Source organism: Corvus moneduloides, chromosome 10, assembly GCF_009650955.1.
Source record: "Corvus moneduloides isolate bCorMon1 chromosome 10, bCorMon1.pri, whole genome shotgun sequence".
Taxonomy (NCBI): Eukaryota; Metazoa; Chordata; class Aves; order Passeriformes; family Corvidae; genus Corvus; species Corvus moneduloides.
Genome location: NC_045485.1, coordinates 25753133 through 25770593, shown reverse-complemented (window position 1 = coordinate 25770593; position 17461 = coordinate 25753133). Strand labels below are relative to the sequence as shown.

At 45.5% G+C, this 17461-nt stretch overlaps 1 long non-coding RNA gene across 3 annotated transcripts in view; it reads left to right on the top strand.

Annotated features, from left to right (window-relative positions):
- The window catches only part of LOC116449033, a 31660-nt gene extending 15772 nt beyond the window's left edge, over positions 1-15888 (top strand). For 2 of the 3 annotated variants that reach the window (XR_004242206.1, XR_004242205.1), the window contains 3 exons: positions 3475-3594; positions 12302-13823; positions 15551-15888. This is a non-coding gene — a long non-coding RNA (uncharacterized LOC116449033). The remainder of the gene's footprint in view (positions 1-3474; positions 3595-12301; positions 13824-15550) is intronic. The other variant, XR_004242207.1, reaches the window with a different exon arrangement.
- Positions 15889-17461: the final 1573 nt, after the last annotated feature.

Sequence of the window (17461 nt, the reverse complement as noted above, 5' to 3'; positions counted from 1 at the left end):
AGTTGCAATTCCTCCTATTCCGCTGTCCATCAGCTGTGGAAAATAGAATTATCCTTGTACCCCTCTTTTGAAAATTTGGCCATCAGTCAACGCTGTTTCCATGGCAAAGCCAACCTCTGAAGTCCCCAAAGTGCACCAGCTAAGCACATGTAGCCAAAATATCTCCCAAAATGTGAAATATGATGCTAAGATTATGTCAACAAATCCAGGACAGAGGATAACTCTTCCTATATAGTAACTGTATTATATCAGCAGCCATGAAAACCTTGGAAACACAAGATATTTGAAATCTCATTTGATAGAGATGATTTGCGTTAAAGCAATTTTTCCCAAAGAAATGTGGATCTAATTTGCCAACTGTGATTTGGAAGGAGAAATATATATATATTGATTTTTTTCTGTATTTTTTTTTTTTGCCCTCACAGGATGGATTTTACTCCAGAACAGGGAGGGGGACAGGGAATAAAATACTCAATTCTTCTCCCATAGTTCATCAAAATTCCCTGTAGGAAGAGATGTTCCATTCCATAGATGTGACAACCCCACACATCCCCAAATGGTTCATTTTTAAGCCCTGTATCATATTGTAGGTTATGAACTATCTTCTAACAAACACTAAATTTAAGGGGAATTTAACAAATTTTGGCAGAGTGTCCTCAAATCTGACTCCTCCCTTCACGACTTTGAGACTTCATTTGAATTAATAAAGGTATTAATTTACAACACAATGAAAATACTTGACAAAAAACCCCACAAAACATGGAATGATGCTTTTCCTTAATATCTTATTCCTGTATTTTCCAACAGTTGGAGATGGGCACACTTTTGGAGTCGTGATTCCCAAAGTTTGCTGTGTGAAGCCACAAAAAATAAAAAGACCAAGCGTCTGTTACAGGTTTCTTGATTCCCACTGGAGTCAAAAGAAGTCACATAACTAAGAGTGAGTATTTTCCTTCGTGGGACATGGGAATACAGTTTCCAAGCCTGAATTTTTTGGGAAACTGTTGTGATCTGAAGTTGTTCAGGGCACAGTGGTGCCGAACTTTGTCCTTGTAATCCATTATTTTAACAATAATACTTTGGAACCTCATGAGCCTCCCCCTGTCACTGAGTCCAAAGAAGATACAAAAAAGCTGGATAGGGATGAGAGGGAGATTAACGGACCAGGAATCCCATGGGAAATCTCTGGCTGTTTTATTCCAAGGCCTTAATGCTCATTTTGTACCTCCTCACAAAGGTGGTGTCCACCAGTCCGTGGTGTTTTCTTTGTAATTATGTATTAATGAGAAGGAATTAATACTTATTACTTCTTTTGACTGTAACTTATGATATTGTTGCTTCTTCCCTTCCTTTTCTACTGTTCTCTGTGTAAGTCAGTGCTAAAAACAAGCAAACATTTGCAGTTTTTCCTCAGAAATTCTCTTTAAAGTTTGAGTGCTCTTCCCCAGACCGTGCTTGTTAATCCGGTGGCACGAACACTTCACTGTTCTCCTTGGATATTGAAGTTTAAGCTTGAAACATCGGTTCTGTTTGAAATCAAATACTTCTATTTTAAATCTAAACCAAAAGTATTGTTCTGCTATTCAAACCCCTCCATGCTGCTAAGGAAAAATCCTCTTTATGGTGTTTTGCAGATGCCACTGAAGCCAGAATCACTCCTAACTAACACACTCCTATCTGTGGTCCAGGACAGATAAACACAGGCTGAGGGGCTGTTTCCCTGCCACATTCTCATGGTGTTTTTCCCCACTATTTTGAGTCCACAGTATGATATATGAAGCAAAATCAATAACTCTCACTTTTCAGGTTAAGGGCACAGCTGAATAAATAATTCATAAGTCGTTTGATCAATGTGATTTCAGAGAACATCCACCAGCAGAGACCAATTTTCTCAGATACCCCCATTATTTGAAATTATCTGACAATTGCCTTGGGTAAATTTTTAAGTCCTTATATTGACCAGAACTAATTTGAAATAAGCGCTCGCTATTTGTGCTGTGCTACTTCTTTGTGACCTGCCAGCTCTGAGTCACCTTGTGCTACCTGTTTGGATCAGAGCAGCAAATCCTTGAAGAAAAAGCCTTAAAAAAATAGAATTCCAGATTGCTTTGGGTTGGGGGGGACGTTAAATCCCATCCAGTTCCCACCCCTGTCATGGTGGAACTCCATGGAATCTTTCCAAAAACCAGATTGCTCCAACCTGGCCTTGGACACTTCCAGGGATGGGACAACAACAACCTCCCTGATCTGTGCACACTTCCTTGAGTGGGAAAAATATTTGTGCCATTAAGAAAAGTGTAGCGCTTTCCCAGTGATTTTTTTAGGGATAGATTGTCCGGAGTCGTAATCCGTTCTCCTTCCTATTCTTTATTGGCACTGTGGAAACAATGGCTGCAAAGGCATTAATCTTCCTGCAGCCTCTTTTTAAGGATTCACTCTGGAATGTGTAACACATTTATCTCCCAGTCCCACGGGGCTGATCCGAGCGCTCTCGGAATCAATGGAACAATTCTCGGTGTTTTCAGGGAAAGAGGAAATGTATTAAAAGGATGTTGGGACACGTTCCAGTGGCAGAGATTTCTTGCAAGGTAAAGTTCAGCACGATGTCTGTGCTGGTGAGTGGCAGAAATCAAAATGTTTTAATTCAGAAATTGAATGCAAAGATGGAAGAAGAGTAAAAAGAGACATTAATCAAAACTTTTCTGATATTCAGGCTTCACTTGCAGTTTTCCGTAGTAGGTTTCCAATATCTCCTTCCACACGTAAGTCTTGTCCATATCACATCTTTTGTGATAAGGGCTATCTTGCCCACTGAAAAACCTGCAGATAATGCCTTTCCCAGTCCATTTTTTGCAGCATGGAATTTAGTCCTATGAATTTCTCAGCCAGGTTTTCTATTTTAAATTGTTTCAGCTATAGGTTGATTTGTTTCTAGTGCTATTAACAGCTTGTACCTCTCTGAAATCTCATTTTTTTCTTGCAGGTCTGACTCCTACCAGGATCACACTGGGACAACAGATCCCATGTACAGCTAAAAAATATTTAGTCCTGAGATCAGTCTTGCAGTTCTTTGCCCATGTACAAATCTACTTCTTTAACTTCTCACCAAACTCTTAAAACCTGTTTTTACTATATTTATTATAATATTTATAAGCAAAAGAGGAGTCAGGGTGCTGATGGTGCACTCTGAGCACTCTCTCTTATCTTTCTGGCCTTTATTTTCTTGTTTTGGTGTACTCCTATGTTCTATTATCCTTAAATTTGGAGGCAAATTCCTGGCTGGGGAGCTTCTCTAGGAAGAGATGTAATTCCTCGTGTCCCTACTCCATGAAGAAAGCTGCAGGCACTGTATTTGTACAGATTATAACTGATTTTATATGTCCTTCTATAATGCATTCTAACAGATTTAAACTGGGAGAGCATTTTGCAACTTTTGTATCAGAGCTTCATCATCAAATCCTATTTGTCTTTCAGATTTCAGTTCTAATTCCCACGAATCCCTTTACAAATGTCCTTTTCTTCACGGAATAATGTCAAGAAACTTTTCTCATTCCTGGGTATTGTTTCTCCTGGAGCATGAGGGACTCCTCTAAGGTAGGATTTGTCAAGTTTTTACATCTCCTTTTCTGGTCATGACTGAGAGTATTACAAGGGTTTGGATTTTTGGATACTTTGTCCTGAAATCTCTCCTTATTAACGAACTCAGGGAGGTTTTGTTAAGCAGGCTGGGATAGAAGATAACTAATTTTGAAGCCTTGGGTGCACTGTAATCTTGGATATCTCAGGCTGTTCTAACCACGAGTAGTTTTGGCAGTTATTTCAAGAGAAAAAATGACATTTAAAGCACAGCCATGATGATCAAGATTTCAGACATCCCAACGCAACAGCAAAAAGTTTTTTAACAGAATATTGGACTCTCTGTTTAAAATAATTAATAAATCCTTGGAAAACTATTGATATCATCAGTTTGCAGCTACTCTATGAAGGCTGTGCTGCTCTAAGTGCCTACGGAGGGATCTGCTCTGTAAATAAGATTTTACCATTCCTGCATCTCCATTTCCAGTCTATAAAACTGAGACTTCCCATGGAGGAATGGCCCAGTTATCACCAGCCTCATTTTGCATAATTGAGTTCTCTGGTGCTGCAATAAGAACTCCCATTAAATCCTAGCCAGGCTGATGAAGCACAGAAGTGAGAGTGAGAGCAGAAGTGAATCCTGGAGCACTGACATTCCCAAAAGCACCTCTGTGGAGCTGGCCAGCACTAAGACAGTGGGAAATGTTATAATGGAAAGATGATCCAGATGTCCTGCGATTGGAACTTTTCCCACTGTGCTGTTCTGTGGGTGGATTTTAGTCCTACACTGATGCAAAGCCACTAAAAACTGGGGAAGATCTCCATGTGGGATGTGGGAATTAGACCCATGGTAGAGCAATATCCATAACCAGTGAGTTAAACCAACTGCTTCGATAGTCAGGATTGAATTTTGAATTCAAAGGATGAACTGCTTTTTGGTCTACAGTTTCTTAGTAGCTCAGAACTATGTATAAAACCAGTATATCTGTGTATATTAAACTAGTGTAAACCAAATAATCTGTGTTAAACTGAGTTTACTCCCTCTGCTGCCTGTCATGGCCGTGTCTTATAATTATGGGACTCATCCCAACAGTTATATCATCCCTTCTTCCCTAGAAGATGTTGTGTTTATTACAAACCTTCAGTTTCTCTGCTACTTTGAATATTTTAAACTTTTTCTTCAAATGCCCAGACAGTTTTCAGATCATTCTATCTTCTCACTCTGCTACTGCAACGATATTTCAGAGAGCAGTAATAACCTACATTTTAGAGTTTATCCTTTTCCTCTCAGAAAACATGATTAAAACTCTGTTCTCTCAGTTCTGAAGGCTTAGTTTATTTGTCTTTCACAGGCAGATTATTTAAAGTCTTCTAATATTCAAATGTAAATAATCAAATCTAAGGCCTATTTGCTGTAGATCTTAAAACAAAATCTCTGTTCTTTAAATCTTTGTTTGCAAGAGAGGAAAGAACCTTATGCCAAAAAAAAAAAAAAGGAAAAAAGGAAAATTAATTTGCAGTTCATCTTTTGGATAAGACTATTACAAAGCTATTGGAAGCAAAAAGCCAACCTACAAAAATGCACATTGTATTGCCTCAGGTATAGAAGAATGAATTACAGGATTTGAGTCTTATTTATTTTCCAGAACTGTTTAAGAATGTTCAATCCCATGCTAAAAAGTAGTCGCTAGTTTCTTTGTTCGTGGGTTTGCTGTTGAGTCACTTGGGAGTTTTGATTGGGTGGGTTTTTTTACTTCAACTTTAGCAAAGCAGAAGAGGAAAGTAGGGCACTGCAGCAGAGTGAGGGCCTCAGAGAGCAGAAAACAACCCCCAGCCTGTGGGGATGGGGCCATGACAGGGATGGGGCCATGATGGGTGTGGGGCTGTGACAGGGATGCAGCCATGGCGGGGATGGAGCTGTGACAGGAATGGGGCCATGGCAGGGATGGAGCCATATTGGGGATGGAGCAGTGTTGGGGATGGAGCCATGTTGGGGATGGAACCGTGATGGGGATGGAGCCGTGTTGGGGATGGAGCTGTGTTGGGGATGGAGCTGTGTTGGGGATGGAGCCATGATGGGGATGGAGCTGTGACAGGGATGGAGCCGTGTTGGGGATGGAGCTGTGTTGGGGATGGAGCCATGATGGGGATGGAGCTGTGCTGGGGGATGGAGCTGTGTTGGGGATGGAGCTGTGTTGGGGATGGAGCTGTGTTGGGGATGGAGCCATGATGGGGATGGAGCCATGATGGGGATGGAGCCATGATGGGGATGGAGCTGTGTTGGGGATGGAGCTGTGTTGGGGATGGAGCTGTGTTGGGGATGGAGCTGTGTTGGGGATGGAGCCATGATGGGGATGGAGCTGTGTTGGGGATGGAGCTGTGTTGGGGATGGAGCCATGATGGGGATGGAGCCATGATGGGGATGGAGCCATGATGGGGATGGAGCTGTGTGGGGGATGGAGCTGTGTTGGGGATGGAGCCATATTGGGGATGGAGCTGTGTTGGGGATGGAGCCGTGCTGGGGATGGAGCCATGATGGGGATGGAGCCATGATGGGGATGGAGCCGTGTTGGGGATGGAGCCATATTGGGGATGGAGCCATATTGGGGATGGAGCTGTGTTGGGGATGGAGCTGTGTGGGGGATGGAGCCATGATGGGGATGGAGCCATGATGGGGATGGAGCCATGATGGGGATGGAGCCGTGACGGGGATGGAGCTGTGACGAGGATGGAGCTGTGTTGGAGATGGAGCTGTGTTGGAGATGGAGCTGTGTTGGGGATGGAGCCGTGCTGGGGATGGAGCTGTGTTGGGGATGGAGCTGTGACGGGGATGGAGCTGTGTTGGAGATGGAGCTGTGTTGGGGATTGAGCCGTGATGGGGATGGAGCTGTGTTGGGGATGGAGCTGTGTTGGGGATGGAGCTGTGTTGGGGATGGAGCCGTGCTGGGGATGGAGCCGTGCTGGGGATGGAGCCATGATGGGGATGGAGCTGTGTTGGGGATGGAGCTGTGTTGGAGATGGAGCTGTGTTGGGGATGGAGCTGTGTTGGGGATGGAGCCGTGCTGGGGATGGAGCTGTGACGGGGATGGAGCTGTGTTGGAGATGGAGCTGTGTTGGGGATGGAGCTGTGTTGGGGATGGAGCCGTGCTGGGGATGGAGCCGTGCTGGGGATGGAGCTGTGTTGGGGATGGAGCTGTGACGGGGATGGAGCTGTGTTGGAGATGGAGCTGTGTTGGGGATGGAGCCGTGATGGGGATGGAGCTGTGTTGGGGATGGAGCTGTGTTGGGGATGGAGCCGTGCTGGGGATGGAGCTGTGTTGGGGATGGAGCTGTGTTGGGGATGGAGCTGTGTTGGAGATGGAGCCGTGTTGGGGATTGAGCCGTGATGGGGATGGAGCTGTGATGGGGATGGAGCTGTGATGGGGATGGAGCTGTGTTGGGGATGGAGCTGTGACGGGGATGGAGCTGTGTTGGGGATGGAGCTGTGACGGGGATGGAGCTGTGTTGGGGATTGAGCTGTGCTGGGGATTGAGCTGTGTTGGAGATGGAGCCGTGTTGGGGATTGAGCCGTGATGGGGATGGAGCCGTGCTGGGGATGGAGCTGTGTTGGGGATGGAGCTGTGTTGGGGATGGAGCCATGATGGGGATGGAGCCATGATGGGGATGGAGCCATGATGGGGATGGAGCTGTGACGGGGATGGAGCTGTGTTGGAGATGGAGCTGTGTTGGGGATGGAGCTGTGTTGGGGATGGAGCCGTGCTGGGGATGGAGCTGTGTTGGGGATGGAGCTGTGTTGGGGATTGAGCCGTGATGGGGATGGAGCCGTGTTGGGGATGGAGCCGTGCTGGGGATGGAGCTGTGACGGGGATGGAGCTGTGACGGGGATGGAGCTGTGTTGGAGATGGAGCTGTGTTGGGGATGGAGCTGTGTTGGGGATGGAGCCGTGCTGGGGATGGAGCCGTGCTGGGGATGGAGCTGTGACAGGGATGGAGCTGTGTTGGAGATGGAGCTGTGTTGGGGATGGAGCTGTGTTGGGGATGGAGCTGTGTTGGGGATGGAGCCATGACAGGGATGGAGCCATGACAGGGATGGAGCTGTGTTGGGGATGGAGCTGTGTTGGAGATGGAGCTGTGTTGGAGATGGAGCCATGACAGGGATGGAGCCGTGCTGGGGATGGAGCCGTGCTGGGGATGGAGCTGTGTTGGGGATGGAGCTGTGACGGGGATGGAGCTGTGTTGGAGATGGAGCTGTGTTGGGGATGGAGCTGTGTTGGGGATGGAGCCGTGCTGGGGATGGAGCCGTGCTGGGGATGGAGCCGTGCTGGGGATGGAGCCGTGTTGGGGATGGAGCCGTGTTGGGGATGGAGCCGTGTTGGGGATGGAGCCGTGTTGGGGATGGAGCTGTGTTGGGGATTGAGCCATGATGGGGATGGAGCCATGATGGGGATGGAGCCGTGCTGGGGATGGAGCCGTGCTGGGGATGGAGCCGTGCTGGGGATGGAGCTGTGTTGGGGATGGAGCTGTGACGGGGATGGAGCTGTGTTGGAGATGGAGCTGTGTTGGGGATTGAGCCATGATGGGGATGGAGCCGTGCTGGGGATGGAGCTGTGTTGGGGATGGAGCTGTGTTGGGGATGGAGCTGTGACGGGGATGGAGCTGTGTTGGGGATGGAGCTGTGTTGGGGATTGAGCCGTGATGGGGATGGAGCTGTGTTGGGGATGGAGCTGTGTTGGGGATGGAGCTGTGTTGGGGATGGAGCTGTGACAGGAATGGAGCTGTGTTGGAGATGGAGCTGTGTTGGGGATTGAGCCATGATGGGGATGGAGCCGTGCTGGGGATGGAGCTGTGATGGGGATGGAGCTGTGTTGGGGATGGAGATGTGTGGGGGATGGAGCCATGATGGGGATGGAGCCATGATGGGGATGGAGCCATGATGGGGATGGAGCTGTGACGGGGATGGAGCTGTGTTGGAGATGGAGCTGTGTTGGGGATTGAGCCATGATGGGGATGGAGCTGTGCTGGGGGATGGAGCTGTGTTGGGGATGGAGCTGTGTTGGGGATGGAGCTGTGTGGGGGATGGAGCCATGATGGGGATGGAGCCATGATGGGGATGGAGCTGTGACGGGGATGGAGCTGTGTTGGAGATGGAGCTGTGTTGGGGATGGAGCTGTGTTGGGGATGGAGCCATGCTGGGGATGGAGCTGTGTTGGGGATGGAGCTGTGACGGGGATGGAGCTGTGTTGGAGATGGAGCTGTGTTGGGGATTGAGCCGTGATGGGGATGGAGCTGTGTTGGGGATGGAGCTGTGTTGGGGATGGAGCTGTGACGGGGATGGAGCTGTGTTGGGGATGGAGCCGTGCTGGGGATGGAGCTGTGTTGGGGATGGAGCCGTGCTGGGGATGGAGCCGTGCTGGGGATGGAGCTGTGTTGGGGATGGAGCTGTGTTGGGGATGGAGCTGTGACGGGGATGGAGCTGTGTTGGAGATGGAGCTGTGTGGGGGATTGAGCCGTGATGGGGATGGAGCTGTGTTGGGGATGGAGCTGTGTTGGGGATGGAGCCGTGCTGGGGATGGAGCTGTGTTGGGGATGGAGCTGTGATGGGGATGGAGCTGTGTTGGAGATGGAGCTGTGTTGGGGATTGAGCCATGATGGGGATGGAGCTGTGATGGGGATGGAGCTGTGTTGGGGATGGAGCTGTGACAGGGATGGAGCTGTGACGGGGATTGCGCCGTGACGGGGATGGAGCTGTGCTGGGGATTGAGCTGTGTTGGAGATGGAGCTGTGTTGGGGATTGAGCCATGATGGGGATGGAGCCGTGCTGGGGATGGATCTGTGTTGGGGATGGAGCCATATTGGGGATGGAGCCGTGCTGGGGATGGAGCCGTGCTGGGGATGGAGCCGTGCTGGAGATGGAGCCGTGCTGGGGATGGAGCCGTGCTGGGGATGGAGCCGTGCTGGGGATGGAGCCGTGTTGGGGATGGAGCTGTGACAGGGATGGAGCTGTGTTGGGGATGGAGCTGTGTTGGGGATGGAGCCATGACAGGGATGGAGCTGTGTTGGGGATGGAGCCGTGCTGGGGATGGAGCTGTGACAGGGATGGAGCTGTGTTGGGGATGGAGCTGTGTTGGGGATGGAGCCATGACAGGGATGGAGCTGTGTTGGGGATGGAGCCATGATGGGGATGGAGCTGTGTTAGGGATGGAGCCATGACAGGGATGGAGCCGTGTTGGGGATGGAGCTGTGACAGGGATGGAGCCGTGACAGAGATCCAGCCATGACAGGGATCGAGGTGTGACTGACAGGGATGGAGCCGTGTCAGGGGCAGTGTCACATCGCGCTCTCAGAGCTGGCTCTGCACGAGCAGTGCAATTCCACAGCTCTGAAGAACGGTTACCCACCCCCAGGACCTGCTGCTCAAGGCACCGTGTCACCCCTTGGGAACTCAGCCTCATCCAGAACCACGGTGACCAGGGAAGGTCAGGCTGGTCTTAGGCAGGACATTGGTATCATTTAATGTTTGTAGATGTTTGAAATCTGTGAAATCCTCCACCTTAGAAAAGAGATTTTTAGGATTGGAATGTTTGAACTTCCATATGGATCTATGGATTATGGCCACCATAAGGTTTCGGAGAAGGCACTGGAGAACAGTGCTGAATGGTCATTTTCCTTCTTGTTATTCCTTCCCTTTTAAGTATTTGTTATCTTCAGAGTGGATGAAAACTCCTGGAGAGGATTATCACACAGAGGAATTTGTTATCACTCTTTAACCCTGTGAAAACACCTCCACTCTGAACAAAGCCACCTTGCCTTTGATGTCTGCAGGAGTCGGGGAAAACAGGAGCAGGTGAGACAGCCGAGCAGAGCTGCTCCCTTTGGAAGTCTGAATCCATCAAACAAAACCTCAGGACATTGTTTTAAATGCGGAAAGCAAAGCAGAGCCCTGATAGGGCACATTGCTTTGTAGAGTTAATTTGGGGAGTTCTCAGATCCTTGGTGGCTGAACAGAAATCCTTCCTTAGAATTTTACTGTGGAGATTCTCCACTTTTTTATAGCCCTACCAGAGGAGGATTCTTGTCACAGATGGTTGATAAAAGCAGGGAAGCTGTGAGTGCCCACAGGTGAAGCGGCTCCAAAATGCTTTTTTTTGTGCACAGGGAATCTGTCATTGTAAGAAGTTTGAGGTTTTTTCAAATGTTGTATCTTTGAATCATGATTAAATTATAGTCTGATCATAGACTGAACATGAGGATGTTGATGAAATAACCTGTGGATAATGCAAGGATACTCATCCAGGTGCCTTACATAGGTCTGGGTGTGCCATCTCTGGAATTGAATTTGATATCTTGACTTTACCTAGAATTTTTTATAGTAATGTTAATAGTTACTATAAACACAAACTAATTTCATTGACAGCAAGAAGTTTGGCTTCTCTATTTATTTCCTTTTATCTAATGCAAAGTACTTTTTGAAATAATCCTAGAAATTTCTTGTGTGAAGTAGCTCCTGGCAAAGACAAAATAAAGGTGTGGTTCTGTTACATTTAACAAGCAGAGAAATGCTTTACGAGAATAAAAAATGATTAATGAATTTCTTGTATTTAACTTTAAATACGTCTAATTATGAGGAGAAATAAGAGAACAGACTGACACCTTTTTCTTTATATTGTCGAAATTAATATTAAGTTTAAAAGATTCGTTTTCATGTGGAACTGGCTTTAAAATGATGTTTTTAACTCCTGGAGTTTAACTGTTGCTCTATGAACATTTGAATTAAATCTCTGCTGGAGAGGCCAAGGTCCAGGACAACAGTGACACAGCAGAGGTGACTCTGAAAGAGAGGGAAAAAATCAGCACAGAAGCTTTAACTCCTTCCACAAGTTCAGGCACATTTGCAAATAATTATTTTCAGCATCTTCCTGCTACATCCAAATCTGTCAGATCAACCTATTCTCAGCTGGTGTAGAATCAGATCGTTCCTGCTCTGAGGTGAAGCCTCATTAGCCTTCACAAAACAATATCAACAGGAAATGTCTGGAATGATGGGACTGCAGAGGTGGAAAACTGCTGGTGGAAACACAGATACCTGACAAGCCATTAATGAGATCATTAAAAACAGGCAAAAATTCAATTCCATCTGAAAATGCGAGACTTGTAAAATGCTGAAAAATACATCAAAAAGCTGTTACATAGCTAAAAATGCTCAGGGAGTTTTGCATCCTAATGTAGGGCATTGACTGACACGCAAGTGAAGGAAAAATATCAATATTAAATCAAATGGAATGGCAGGCTGTAACTTCTCCCATCCGTGGGAACATTTCATGTGGGAATTGTACAAGTATTTCAATGGAAGTGCACAAAAATCCCCTTAGGGAGACAGAGGTACAGAGGCTGCAGGGCTGCTCATGCCCAAAGCTACAGCAAGGGTGACAATGCAGCCTTGGCAAATGTATTCCTCAATGGATTTTGTCAGGGAATTATATTTTTGGAAATATTGCTGGAAGTGTTTGAGGCCAGGTTGGACAGGGCTTGGAGTAACCTGGTATGTGGAAGGTCCCATGGCAGGGACAGGACTCAGTGGGCTTTAAGTTCCCTCAAACCCAAACCATTCTGGGATTTATGATAAGATTTTATGAAGTTCTTAGGAAATTGATCAGGTTTAAATGATCTGGATTGTGACAAAGGGATCTCTGATGCAAAAGCCTTAGATTAATGAATTTCTCTTACAGAATTGTGGAAAAATTTGGGTTTGAAGAGACCTCAAAGCTCATCTCATTCCAACCCTCTGCCGTGGGTGACTCATGGTGCTCAGTGTGGAATTCCAGCTGAGTAGAAGGTGGGAATGAGCTCCTGTGCAGATCATGCCCATCCCAAGGGACAGTGCTCAGCCTCCGGATCCATCGGCTCCCGTTCGATGGCCGCCTTGTCCGTAATCTCTCGGCAGACTCCTGCAGCTAATCTTCCTATTGATTTTTGCTTAGGAACACCTGGAGCTGTTCAATCCCTAATAAAATCTGAGGAGTTCGGTTTTTGAGCCATTTAACTCATTTGGAGGCAGAGTCTATTTATTTTCTGAGGAGCAGTCGAAGAGCTCTGCTTGTTCCTGAGTAAAGGCGTCAGACGGACAAGTGAAAACCGAGCCAAAATCCATCCAACTACGCCGAGCTCCTGCCCTGCAACTGGAATGTTTCGGGCTACCATGCATCTGCCTGGATTTTCCCTCCTTTTCCTTCTCTTCAGCTCTATTTTCCCAGTTTAACTGGAGAGAAAAAGCCCATCTCTTCCTGATCCTGTGTTTCAATCCTGCACCACAAATCCCGATGGATCCGGGTTGGAAGGAATGCCAAACTTTCTGATTGCCTTTCCAATTGTTCTGGTTTCCCCTTCTGTTATTTTCTCCACCCTGCTCCAGATCCAGATGTTTTGTTCAGGAATTCTGGCAGATTTGCTGAGGAGAAACCAAGGTGAGACAAAGCAAAAGGTGCAAATTTTGGGGGATCGGGTGTGCAGATGGGGTCACCTTCCTGTATTCAGTGCCAGATACCTTGGAATCCTGCTCAGTTCTTCAGGCAAGGCAGAAATTACCAAAGCTCAACAGGAGAAAAATCAAGGAACTTTTGCCTGGGTAGAAATTGTTACTGGAATGGGGAGAAGGCTGAGGTATGGAAATGGAAAAAACATGGGAAGAGTTCACACTTCCAGGTATTTATTTACCTTTATTTATGTTATTTACCGTTAAATAAAGCCAATTTTTTAGTGAAAATAGTGTTATATTTAATTGCAAGGCCCTTGCAGAAAGTCTGTAATATTTCATTGCATAGCTGATAAGCTTAAATCTCTGTCAGATAACATCTCACTTTTCTATTTATTTACATGATGAAAGGTGGATGTTTTATGACTAAAATGATTTAATGACTTTTTCTTTTACGTTTTCTTAACCAGGGTGACATTTAGACAAGGGAAAGGAAAAAAAAAAGTCAGACCAGCCATCAATAAATGGTTTCATTGGTTAAATTTTAATGTTATTTTTAAGCAAATAATGAATTTGACTAATAACTGCAGAGCCAGACACTATTCATTCCATGATTAGCTTGACAGTCACCATCAATCCTGTAGTTTTGTTCAGCTTATTATAAAATCTTGTCTCCTTTTCCCACCTAACATCTTCCCAAGTTGCATTCCATGAAACAGGAGGTTTCTGAAGATTCTCCAAGCAAATCTTTGACAATGACAGAGCTCCAGCCACTGGAGGTGAGCACCCAGCCCTGAGATTGAGCCTGGAGCCAAAACGTGGGGAATATTGAGAATATTGACAGTCTGGGAGAGCTTTCAGCCTGGATCAGGGCTATTTTGGTAGGAGAGTTAAACCTGCAAGCTTCAGATGGAAATCTGAATTGAGCCCAGCCAAAACACCTGCCCTGGTTGGGCACAGGCCAGCAGCTCTGGGGGACTGAGGGGACATCACACAGCCTTTAATCACAGGTCTGAGGAGAAGAAATTACCTTGGATGAGAAGCTTTGACACGTTCACGTCAGATGGATGGGAGATTCCTCAAATGCTGAATCCAAATAACAAAACCTTCCCACTTTTCAGGAAATCAACTCAGTAGTGACAAGATAAGAGAAAATGGCGCCAAGCTGTGCCTAGGGAGGTTCAGGCTGGAGATCAGGAAGAATTTGTTCATGGAAAGGGTAGTCAGGCATTGCAAAGGGGGTTGGAGTCCCTGGAGGTGTCCAAGGAATGCCTGGACGTAGCACTCAGTGCTCTGGGATCAGTCACAGGTTGGACTCAATGACCCTGGAGGTCTTTTCCAACCTAAATAATTACATCATTCTACTTCCAGCATAATGCCAAATAGGTGAGAAGATGTGGGGATTTGTGCATTAGGGAAAATGATTGCAACACTTTAATTCATTTGTTTTATTTATTTTTATTATGAAAATACATCCACATCCATTGAGATGCTGCAACTCCTGTAGATAAAATGCATTATCTCCCTTTGCTCGTACTCCCAGGAGTGGGAGAAATTCTTGGAACCTTCCTGGACTTCCCGCAGCAGCTTGCAAAGTATTTATCATACAGCTGTGTTGGAGAATAAACATTTATTTTCCAATGGAAAAAAAAAAAGAGTACAAATGTTTTGGTGTGTGTTAATAGTATTTAACACCTGAATTTGGCAGCAGTGCTGCCGTTGGGAAGCCAACTCTCACTGCTCCCTCTGCAAGGAGAAACTCCTCTTGTAACAAGTGGCTCACAATCCTCACGGTGTTTTTATTCTGTACTTCGCACTTGTGCTTCTTGACAGATTTAGAGCACTTTGTGAAAGCAATAATTGGCCTGGGAATACACCTGGCAGACTTTCCCAGGGAGGAGCAGGAATTGGACTGCCTGAGGTCTTTCATTAAGCGCTAAAACCGACGGAACGTGGTACCAGGACTGCCGCGTCCTTCCAGGAACGCTGGGAGCCTGTGCCCCTCTCCACCCTCCCTGGAGCTTTGTAGCCTCATGCTGATAGAGAGGAGGGTTAGATGGGATGCTGGGAGGGAATTGTTCCCTGTGAGGGTGGTGGGGCCCTGGCAGAGAGTGCCCAGAGAAGCTGTGGCTGCCCCTGGATCCCTGCCCTATCCCAGTCTGGACGAGGTTTGGAACAACCTGGTCTATGGAAGGTGATTCCATGATGACCCAAGAAACCTGGAATGTCCTTTGGTGTAGAGGAAAGTCCAGAGAAGCTGAGCTGATCCATCTCCATGAAGGAATGCCCAGGATGGGCAGGGAGGTCCTGTCCTGCAGCACTTCCCATTCTTTGTCAGGAAGGAAGTTGTCAGGACAGACTTGTCCAGTGGGAAAGACAATCTGCTGGGTTTTGGGGTTGTTCTATTTTGATTTTGGGGGGTTGTTGTCATTGTGTTACTTTTTTTAAAATTTCAAACTGTCTCTTTTCTCACAAAACTGTAAAATCTCTTCTCATGAATTCACAGAAAGATGCTTTGGGAACTGAATGCAACAGGGCCGTGTTCTGGCCGTTAATGCTTATGCCTGGATTTGGAGATGCCTCCTAGAATAAAACCAGAAAACTGCACCTCTGGAGGAGTTTTTAATAATACAGAAGGAGAAAAGTGTGTCCCACTTGAGCTGTTCATATTGCGAGCTCCTATCTGAAGAAATATTTCTGAGGGGATTCAAAGACCCTGGAAGAAATCCTATATAGGTAATATTTAGATTTATTGTCGATTGTAAGGAATTGATACCTAAGAAACTAAAAAGCTTTTTCTGTGCAATCATCAGATCTTTTTGAAGTGAAGAGAGATTGGATAGAAGTCAGTGGGAGAATTAAAATAGAATTATTATGTAAAATTGTTTTGGAAGGAAAATGAAGTGCTTTTCCATCCGAGACATCCCAGTTTCTTCCGTTCACTGTGGTTCTCTTTCCTCTTAAAAAAAAAATTCTGATTATATTCCTTATGCCTGTTTTCACTCATGGAAGGTAATTTTAGGAAATTAATTTCCCTCATTAGGTTGTATAACTCAATACTAATTTACTGAAATGATCTCAGGAAGGAGAGGTAGGCTCATCTTTAGATATTACAATATTTCAGTAAGAAACCTGGGAACTTTATTATTTCTGTCAGCTTGGGGAATTTGGTTAAGGTCTGGTTTGAAGGATGGGCTATGAAATCCCTAATAAACATCTCTGCCCAGAACACTCAAGTGTTTTAAGGCTGCTCTAATATTCCTCTCACAGATGTGCTACTGAATGAATCAGAACCGAGCTTATACCCTTAGGTTAGGCCCTGTCTCAAACTCAGACTAAAAGTCCTTATTCAGGGAAATCATTTATGAAATGCAATTTGTCCTGAAGTGCTTCTGAAACCTCTATCCCTGAAACGAAAGCATAATTAAATAATAAACCCCCAGAATTAATGCAGAAGGTCTTTTTGGTAATTTGATATTTTTTGGAAGGAAATAAACAAGAGAAATAACACTTGGACTCTTTGGGAGAGGATCTTTCTTAGTAAAGTCATGTGCAGTAGATTATAATATAATTACTTGTGTGTGGAAAATATAGATATTCCTATGGGTGATTCAGGCAGTAAAACTATATTAAATTAAAACAAAACTAGGAATTTATATTTTATTCAAGCCAGCAATACCAAATCCATTCCCTCCTTAAATCTCAGCAAAAAACTAGGTTTTCCATGACAGCATAACAAAAAAACCCCCATAAAACCAGATATTATCACCACTATGAGGCAGGGGAATGACAGGTTAAAACTTGAGGTCTAAAAGTCAATATCAAAGTGGAGAGGTTGATTAATGATCTTAAAATACAGGAAATAATGCCAAAGCTTCAAGAAAAGCAGGTTTTGCTGAATATGATTTTCAGCGGAAGAAATGAAGCCACAAGTTGAGAGCAGAACATGAAATAAATATAAGTGAGGAGAACTGGGAATAGAAAAAAGTGCAAGACAAGTTGGTGTGTTCCATAAAACATGAACAAATGCTTAGCAGCATTTTACAGTTAAAAAGAGGGATTTTGTTGAGCGTGTACAGGTCAGAGATGTCTGGCCCTGAGCAGTTTGGAATCTGCAGCGCAGGTGGGCCCTAAATTGATGTATTTTTTACATCCATCACACACATACATTTGTATATGGACAAAACCCCCCCCAAATTCAACTTATTAGACAGAAAAAAAGAAATCAACACTGAATTTTGGGGGTTCTTAAAGTCTTTAGTTGGACCATGATTTTAACCAAAGGTTTTTTTTAGTGCTGTCTTGGATTCTGTTGCTGCCTCATTGTTAATCTTCAATCTGGGCCGAAAACCTCAAATGAAAATATTGTCTTGCATATTTGCTGCTTTAAGTAACACACCCAGCTTCCTCCTAACCT